This window comes from Lathamus discolor, unplaced genomic scaffold (genome assembly GCF_037157495.1).
Source record: "Lathamus discolor isolate bLatDis1 unplaced genomic scaffold, bLatDis1.hap1 Scaffold_82, whole genome shotgun sequence".
Taxonomy (NCBI): Eukaryota; Metazoa; Chordata; class Aves; order Psittaciformes; family Psittacidae; genus Lathamus; species Lathamus discolor.
In genome coordinates, this window is record NW_027069392.1 from 605,001 (window position 1) to 612,500 (window position 7,500).

A 7,500-nucleotide genomic window follows, 5' to 3' on the forward strand; every position below is an offset into this window, starting at 1 on the left:
TCGAGTGCCGGCCTCCTCCGCCGCCGGTCTTTTTGCTCTCGGTCCACGCGGACGGAGACGAACGAACCAAGCTCGGGAAGCGCCGCGAAAGGCTGCCCAGTACACCCCTCACTATCGACGGCTGAGCCGCGGAGCGTGACAGCCTCTCAGCTAGCGCTGCTGCGGAGACGAGCCACTACTCGCTCCTGTAATACGGACAGACACTTCTCCGCCCGCGCTGGAGCGCAACACCAGACTTGTAGGCTCACCCGGTTGGTGCGCCAGCGACGACGCAATTTTCGATGACTCAACTGGAGGCAGCGAGAAACGGCCGCCTCCTCGACCGCCTCCGGAAGCGACGCGCCCGGCAAGATCTATCGCGGGACCTGGGAAATGCGGCTAAGTCCGCCGCGAGCCTGAAGTCCCCCCCAGAGACGGCGCGCGGAACTCTCCCTGCAAATCCGGCTAAGTCCCGGCGGAGCCGGCTAGACCTGACGGCAAACTGCGGCCCCCACCGCGAGCTCGCCGTCCGCCCGCCCTCCGGGAGGCTCGCAGGCTCGGGCAGCGCTTGCCGGGCGGGTGAGGCGCGGGTCCCTGCAAATCCGGCAAAGTCCCGGCGGAGCCGGCTCGACCCGACGGCAAACGGCGGCCCCCACCGCGAGCTCGCCGTCCGCCCGCCCTCCGGGAGGCTCGCAGGCTCGGGCAGCGCTTGCCGGGCGGGTGAGGCGCGGGTCCCTGCAAATCCGGCAAAGTCCCGGCGGAGCCGGCTCGACCGGACGGCAAACGGCGGCCCCCACCGCGAGCTCGCCGTCCGCCCGCCCTCCGGGAGGCTCGCAGGCTCGGGCAGCGCTTGCCGGGCGGGTGAGGCGCGGGTCCCTGCAAATCCGGCAAAGTCCCGGCGGAGCCGGCTGGACCGGACGGCAAACTGCGGCCCCCACCGCGAGCTCGCCGTCCGCCCGCCCTCTGGGAGGCTCGCAGGCTCGGGCAGCGCTTGCCGGGCGGGTGAGGCGCGGGTCCCTGCAAATCCGGCAAAGTCCCGGCGGAGCCGGCTCGACCGGACGGCAAACGGCGGCCCCCACCGCGAGCTCGCCGTCCGCCCGCCCTCCGGGAGGCTCGCAGGCTCGGGCAGCGCTTGCCGAGCGGGTGAGGCGCGGGTCCCTGCAAATCCGGCAAAGTCCCGGCGGAGCCGGCTGGACCGGACGGCAAACTGCGGCCCCCACCGCGAGCTCGCCGTCCGCCCGCCCTCCGGGAGGCTCGCAGGCTCGGGCAGCGCTTGCCGGGCGGGTGAGGCGCGGGTCCCTGCAAATCCGGCAAAGTCCCGGCGGAGCCGGCTCGACCCGACGGCAAACGGCGGCCCCCACCGCGAGCTCGCCGTCCGGGAGGCTCGCAGGCTCGGGCAGCGCTTGCCGGGCGGGTGAGGCGCGGGTCCCTGCAAATCCGGCAAAGTCCCGGCGGAGCCGACTCGACCCGACGGCAAACGGCGGCCCCCACCGCGAGCTCGCCGTCCGCCCGCCCTCCGGGAGGCTCGCAGGCTCGGGCAGCGCTTGCCGGGCGGGTGAGGCGCGGGTCCCTGCAAATCCGGCAAAGTCCCGGCGGAGCCGGCTCGACCGGACGGCAAACGGCGGCCCCCACCGCGAGCTCGCCGTCCGGGAGGCTCGCAGGCTCGGGCAGCGCTTGCCGGGCGGGTGAGGCGCGGGTCCCTGCAAATCCGGCAAAGTCCCGGCGGAGCCGACTCGACCCGACGGCAAACGGCGGCCCCCACCGCGAGCTCGCCGTCCGCCCGCCCTCCGGGAGGCTCGCAGGCTCGGGCAGCGCTTGCCGGGCGGGTGAGGCGCGGGTCCCTGCAAATCCGGCAAAGTCCCGGCGGAGCCGGCTCGACCCGACGGCAAACGGCGGCCCCCACCGCGAGCTCGCCGTCCGGGAGGCTCGCAGGCTCGGGCAGCGCTTGCCGGGCGGGTGAGGCGCGGGTCCCTGCAAATCCGGCAAAGTCCCGGCGGAGCCGACTCGACCCGACGGCAAACGGCGGCCCCCACCGCGAGCTCGCCGTCCGGGAGGCTCGCAGGCTCGGGCAGCGCTTGCCGGGCGGGTGAGGCGCGGGTCCCTGCAAATCCGGCAAAGTCCCGGCGGAGCCGACTCGACCCGACGGCAAACGGCGGCCCCCACCGCGAGCTCGCCGTCCGCCCGCCCTCCGGGAGGCTCGCAGGCTCGGGCAGCGCTTGCCGGGCGGGTGAGGCGCGGGTCCCTGCAAATCCGGCAAAGTCCCGGCGGAGCCGGCTCGACCCGACGGCAAACGGCGGCCCCCACCGCGAGCTCGCCGTCCGCCCGCCCTCCGGGAGGCTCGCAGGCTCGGGCAGCGCTTGCCGGGCGGGTGAGGCGCGGGTCCCTGCAAATCCGGCAAAGTCCCGGCGGAGCCGGCTGGACCGGACGGCAAACGGCGGCCCCCACCGCGAGCTCGCCGTCCGCCCGCCCTCCGGGAGGCTCGCAGGCTCGGGCAGCGCTTGCCGGGCGGGTGAGGCGCGGGTCCCTGCAAATCCGGCAAAGTCCCGGCGGAGCCGGCTCGACCGGACGGCAAACTGCGGCCCCCACCGCGAGCTCGCCGTCCGCCCGCCCTCCGGGAGGCTCGCAGGCTCGGGCAGCGCTTGCCGGGCGGGTGAGGCGCGGGTCCCTGCAAATCCGGCAAAGTCCCGGCGGAGCCGGCTCGACCCGACGGCAAAGTGCGGCCCCCACCGCGAGCTCGCCGTCCGGGAGGCTCGCAGGCTCGGGCAGCGCTTGCCGGGCGGGTGAGGCGCGGGTCCCTGCAAATCCGGCAAAGTCCCGGCGGAGCCGACTCGACCCGACGGCAAACGGCGGCCCCCACCGCGAGCTCGCCGTCCGCCCGCCCTCCGGGAGGCTCGCAGGCTCGGGCAGCGCTTGCCGGGCGGGTGAGGCGCGGGTCCCTGCAAATCCGGCAAAGTCCCGGCGGAGCCGGCTCGACCCGACGGCAAACGGCGGCCCCCACCGCGAGCTCGCCGTCCGCCCGCCCTCCGGGAGGCTCGCAGGCTCGGGCAGCGCTTGCCGGGCGGGTGAGGCGCGGGTCCCTGCAAATCCGGCAAAGTCCCGGCGGAGCCGGCTGGACCGGACGGCAAACGGCGGCCCCCACCGCGAGCTCGCCGTCCGCCCGCCCTCCGGGAGGCTCGCAGGCTCGGGCAGCGCTTGCCGGGCGGGTGAGGCGCGGGTCCCTGCAAATCCGGCAAAGTCCCGGCGGAGCCGGCTCGACCGGACGGCAAACTGCGGCCCCCACCGCGAGCTCGCCGTCCGCCCGCCCTCCGGGAGGCTCGCAGGCTCGGGCAGCGCTTGCCGGGCGGGTGAGGCGCGGGTCCCTGCAAATCCGGCAAAGTCCCGGCGGAGCCGGCTCGACCCGACGGCAAAGTGCGGCCCCCACCGCGAGCTCGCCGTCCGCCCGCCCTCCGGGAGGCTCGCAGGCTCGGGCAGCGCTTGCCGGGCGGGAGGGGCGCGGGTCCCTGCAAATCCGGCAAAGTCCCGGCGGAGCCGGCTCGACCCGACGGCAAAGTGCGGCCCCCACCGCGAGCTCGCCGTCCGCCCGCCCTCCGGGAGGCTCGCAGGCTCGGGCAGCGCTTGCCGGGCGGGAGGGGCGCGGGTCCCTGCAAATCCGGCAAAGTCCCGGCGGAGCCGGCTCGACCCGACGGCAAAGTGCGGCCCCCACCGCGAGCTCGCCGTCCGCCCGCCCTCCGGGAGGCTCGCAGGCTCGGGCAGCGCTTGCCGGGCGGGAGGGGCGCGGGTCCCTGCAAATCCGGCAAAGTCCCGGCGGAGCCGGCTCGACCCGACGGCAAAGTGCGGCCCCCACCGCGAGCTCGCCGTCCGCCCGCCCTCCGGGAGGCTCGCAGGCTCGGGCAGCGCTTGCCGGGCGGGTGGGGCGTGGGTCCCGGCGCTGCCGGGCACTCGCCAGCCTTTTCTCGGCTGTTAGGGGTTGCCTCGGCTTTCCCGCTCCGTCATCTGACAATCCCCCCTGAAACAGCCTCTGGCTGGTGCTGGGGGCCGGGCGGGCAGAGGCAGCAGCCTGGGTCCCGGTGCTCGCCAGCTTGTTTTGTTCCGTGGGGGCTTGGTTGTTTTTTTGGTTTCGCGTGTCCGTCTGCTGACACACAGCCCACCACCCCGTCCCGCCGCGAAACACGTCTCTGGCTGGCGGTGGTGGGTGGGGGGACCAGGACCGCACCAGCTACGCACAAAGAGAAAAATGACCGCGACCGCTGAACCCAGGACGCACCGAAATACACCAGCCGATGCAGCCCGGGGTTCTGCAGATGCTGCGGCGCCCACCCCTCCTCCGCGGTGCCTCCCCCCGCCCCACAACGGGCTGGGAACAGATTGCAAAGATGTTCTTCTGGTTTGTGGTTTGGGGGAAATGTGTCTGAAACTGAGGAGAAGAGATGAAGATAGCGTGGCCGAGGATAGAAGGGAGGATTACGTTGCTCTTGCTGAGCATCCAAACAGGGTTCCCCACCACTGATGTTCTCACGGTTAAGTCTGTGGAACGTTAGGCACAGGTTAACGGTCGGCCTCAATGTTCTCAAGGGTCCTTTCCAAATCAAAAGGATTCTGCAGTTCTAAGAAAAGTTGATGTTTAGACTCAACTCTGTCCCTCGTCAGAGAAATGGCACTGCAGGAAGGCCGTGCGTCTGCCAGCTGAGGGAGGGAGCATCAGCACTTGCTTCGGCCTGTTTCCTATGGTGTTGCCCTGGAGCGCCGAGGAGCCCCGGAGGGAGCCCAGCGGGGCAGAGGCAGAGCCACCTCGGGCTGGGCCTCTGCTGCTGAGCTGGGCCGGGCTCCCGGGACGCAGATAGACGCTGGCGAGGGGGCAGAGCTGCAGAGAGACAGCTCTGCCCAGGCGCAGGGCCGGGGGGGGCACCGCCTGCAGGCCCCCAGGGGAGACCTGCCAGCCTCAGAGAGCTGAAAGGCACTCCGCAGCGGAGGCTGCCGAGAGGTTTCTGCGGGAGAAACGTTCCCAGCCCTGTGCGTGATCAGGCTCTGGGTGCAGGACAATGCAGCTGTAGCTCCTGGAGGGATCTCCTCGAGCCGCTGCCTCGGACAGTCCATGGGATCTGTCAGGAGGACGCTCTCGGTTTCTCTGTGCGGATCAGGAGGAGGATGTGCTGCAGAGCAGGCCTTCCCTCTGCAGCGTCTGAGTGAGAGGAGAAGGCAGGTCCCTCATCCAGGGCTTGGCTGCAGGGTGTGAATGTGCGTGTGCAGCCAGCGGTGGGTGCCCGGCGCTTTCCTTGCGAGCAGGGTCCCCGCAGCTCAGGGGCTGTGTGCCGGGGCAGGGACTCTGCCGCCTGCCAGGGCCAGCAGCACTCAGCCTGCGCGGGGAGCTCCCCGAGGTGCTCGGAGAAGTAGAGGGGGAAGCGACAGGGAACCCCTGGCAGGGAAGGAAAAGTGTTCTTGGCTCCAGGAGCACCGAGAGGGAGCAGAACTGGGCACAGAGCAGGAGCTCCTGGCAGGGACAGCTCCAAGAAACAGAGGCATGGACAGGGAGTGGGGGGGGGGGAAGTGAAGCCCATCCCTGGGGGCGGGGGGGGGGGGTGGGGGGGTGGGGTGCGTTCAGGCATCGTTTTCCCCAGCCACCGTGTTTTCGCTGTCCCGCTTCGCGGGCTCCAGCTTTAGCGCCGGAAAGAGAACAACGAGAGAGGGGCGGAAAGGAGAGCGAAGGGGCGGAAAAAAGAAAAAGGGAGGGGGTGGGGGGGGGTGGGGAGGCGGTGGTGTCGGCGGCAGGGTTAAATATTATTAGGTGCCGTCACCTCGTCCCCATCAGTGGGCCCTAGGCAAGCCCAAGCGAGAGCCAGACGCTGCTAAGGCATCTCTGCGCCGGGACGTACCGAGACGGAAAAACGGTCGGTACTAAAAACTGTTTGTGCTGAAGTAAATGCTCGGATTACTGCAGGGGCGACGGCAGGGAGGCCTGAAGGTCGCACTGCCCTGAACCAGCTCCCGCGCTCGAGCGGGGGATACATTGAAACCCAGCAGCCGGCGCACCTGGGGCTCTGCAGACGCCGCGGCGCGCCGCCCCGCCCGCTCTTCTCGGCGAAACCCCCCCTCCCCCCCACCCCCAGCCCCCCGCCTTCCCGCCTCCCCCCTCCCCCACCCCCACCCCCCCCCCCACTCGCGGCGCATGCGCACAGGCACAGAGAGAGGCACCCCTCGCCGTGCGCACCCTCCCCCCCCGCCCCGCGCTGCCGTTCCGGACCCGCCGAGCGCTGGGTGCGGCCCCAGTCACCAGACGGCGGCACCGCCCCGGAGCAGCAGGGCGGAGGGGCAGGGGTCGGCAGCCTGACGCTCTGCGCCTGCGCGCTCGCCCCCCTCAACGCCCCTCCTCCCCCGGCTCGGCAAGCGGGTCTCCGCCAGCGACGAAAACAAGGGCTGCTCCTCTGCCTGACGGGCTGTCCCGCGCTCAGTTCGCCGGGAGCCGGTAGGCAGGCAGCAAGGAAGGAAAGAAGGAAGGAGGCAGACAGACAGACAGAAAGAAAGACAGACAGACAGACAGACAGACAGTGGTCGGTGAGCAGGTGGGGAGCCTGGCGCACGCAATGGTGGGCCGGGGATATGGGGGGGGGCGGTGTTGGGATTGACTCTGTGTGTGTGTGTGTGTGTGCGGTTTGGTTTTGTTTTTTTTTTTTTGTCGTCGTCTCCCCCCCCCCCGGAGACGTTCTCTGCGTGGTTCGCTTGGGATTTCCCGCTTTGTATTTTCTTTTCGGTTTTCCCTTGTCTCCTCCTTTTTTGGCCCACGACCCCTGCCTCCGTTTGCTTTTTCTAACCGCGGCACGGAGCGCAGCAGCAGCAGGAAGGGAGGCCGCGCCCTGTCGGGACTTTTCGTCTGCCGCCTGGGCACGGAGGCGGCAGGGCTCCGCGTGCCCTCTCAGGCGGAAATGAGCTGGGTTTGTTTGGCTGTTGGGAGCTCCCGCCGCCCCCTCTTTGAATAAAATGAAGGCGTACGGGAGGGGAGGGGAGAGGAGAGGGAGGGGGTGGAGGGCCGGGGAGACCGAGACCGTAAGCCGAGAGAGAAAGGGAAGGAGAATACAAAAGGAAACGGGTTGCACGCGCGGCTTTTTTACACAGACGCCTTCCCGAGGGGGCGTGGGGACGAGTGAGTGCCGGGCCGAAGGGCGATCGATCGGGGGATCGATCGATCGATCGACCGACCGATGAAAAACATGAATAAAAGAAAAAAAAAAAAAAAAGGGAAAAAGAAAAAAATTAAGGCCCCCCCCCCGCCCAACACAAAACCACCCAAACCACCTCAACGGGTTCAGCAGCAAGCAGGTAGGTGCGGTAGGGCGCGGGGAAGGGAAAAAAAGAAAAAGAAATCGACACCACCCCCCCCAAACCAGCCAATCAAACAAGAAAGCCCCCCCCCCCCCCAACCACGAACAGAAAAACAAGACTAGAAAAAAGGAGGCCGAGGTGTACCACCGGTGCTACACCTCCCCCGCCCCACCTGCCCCTCCTCCTCCTCCCCCCCCCCCCCCCCGG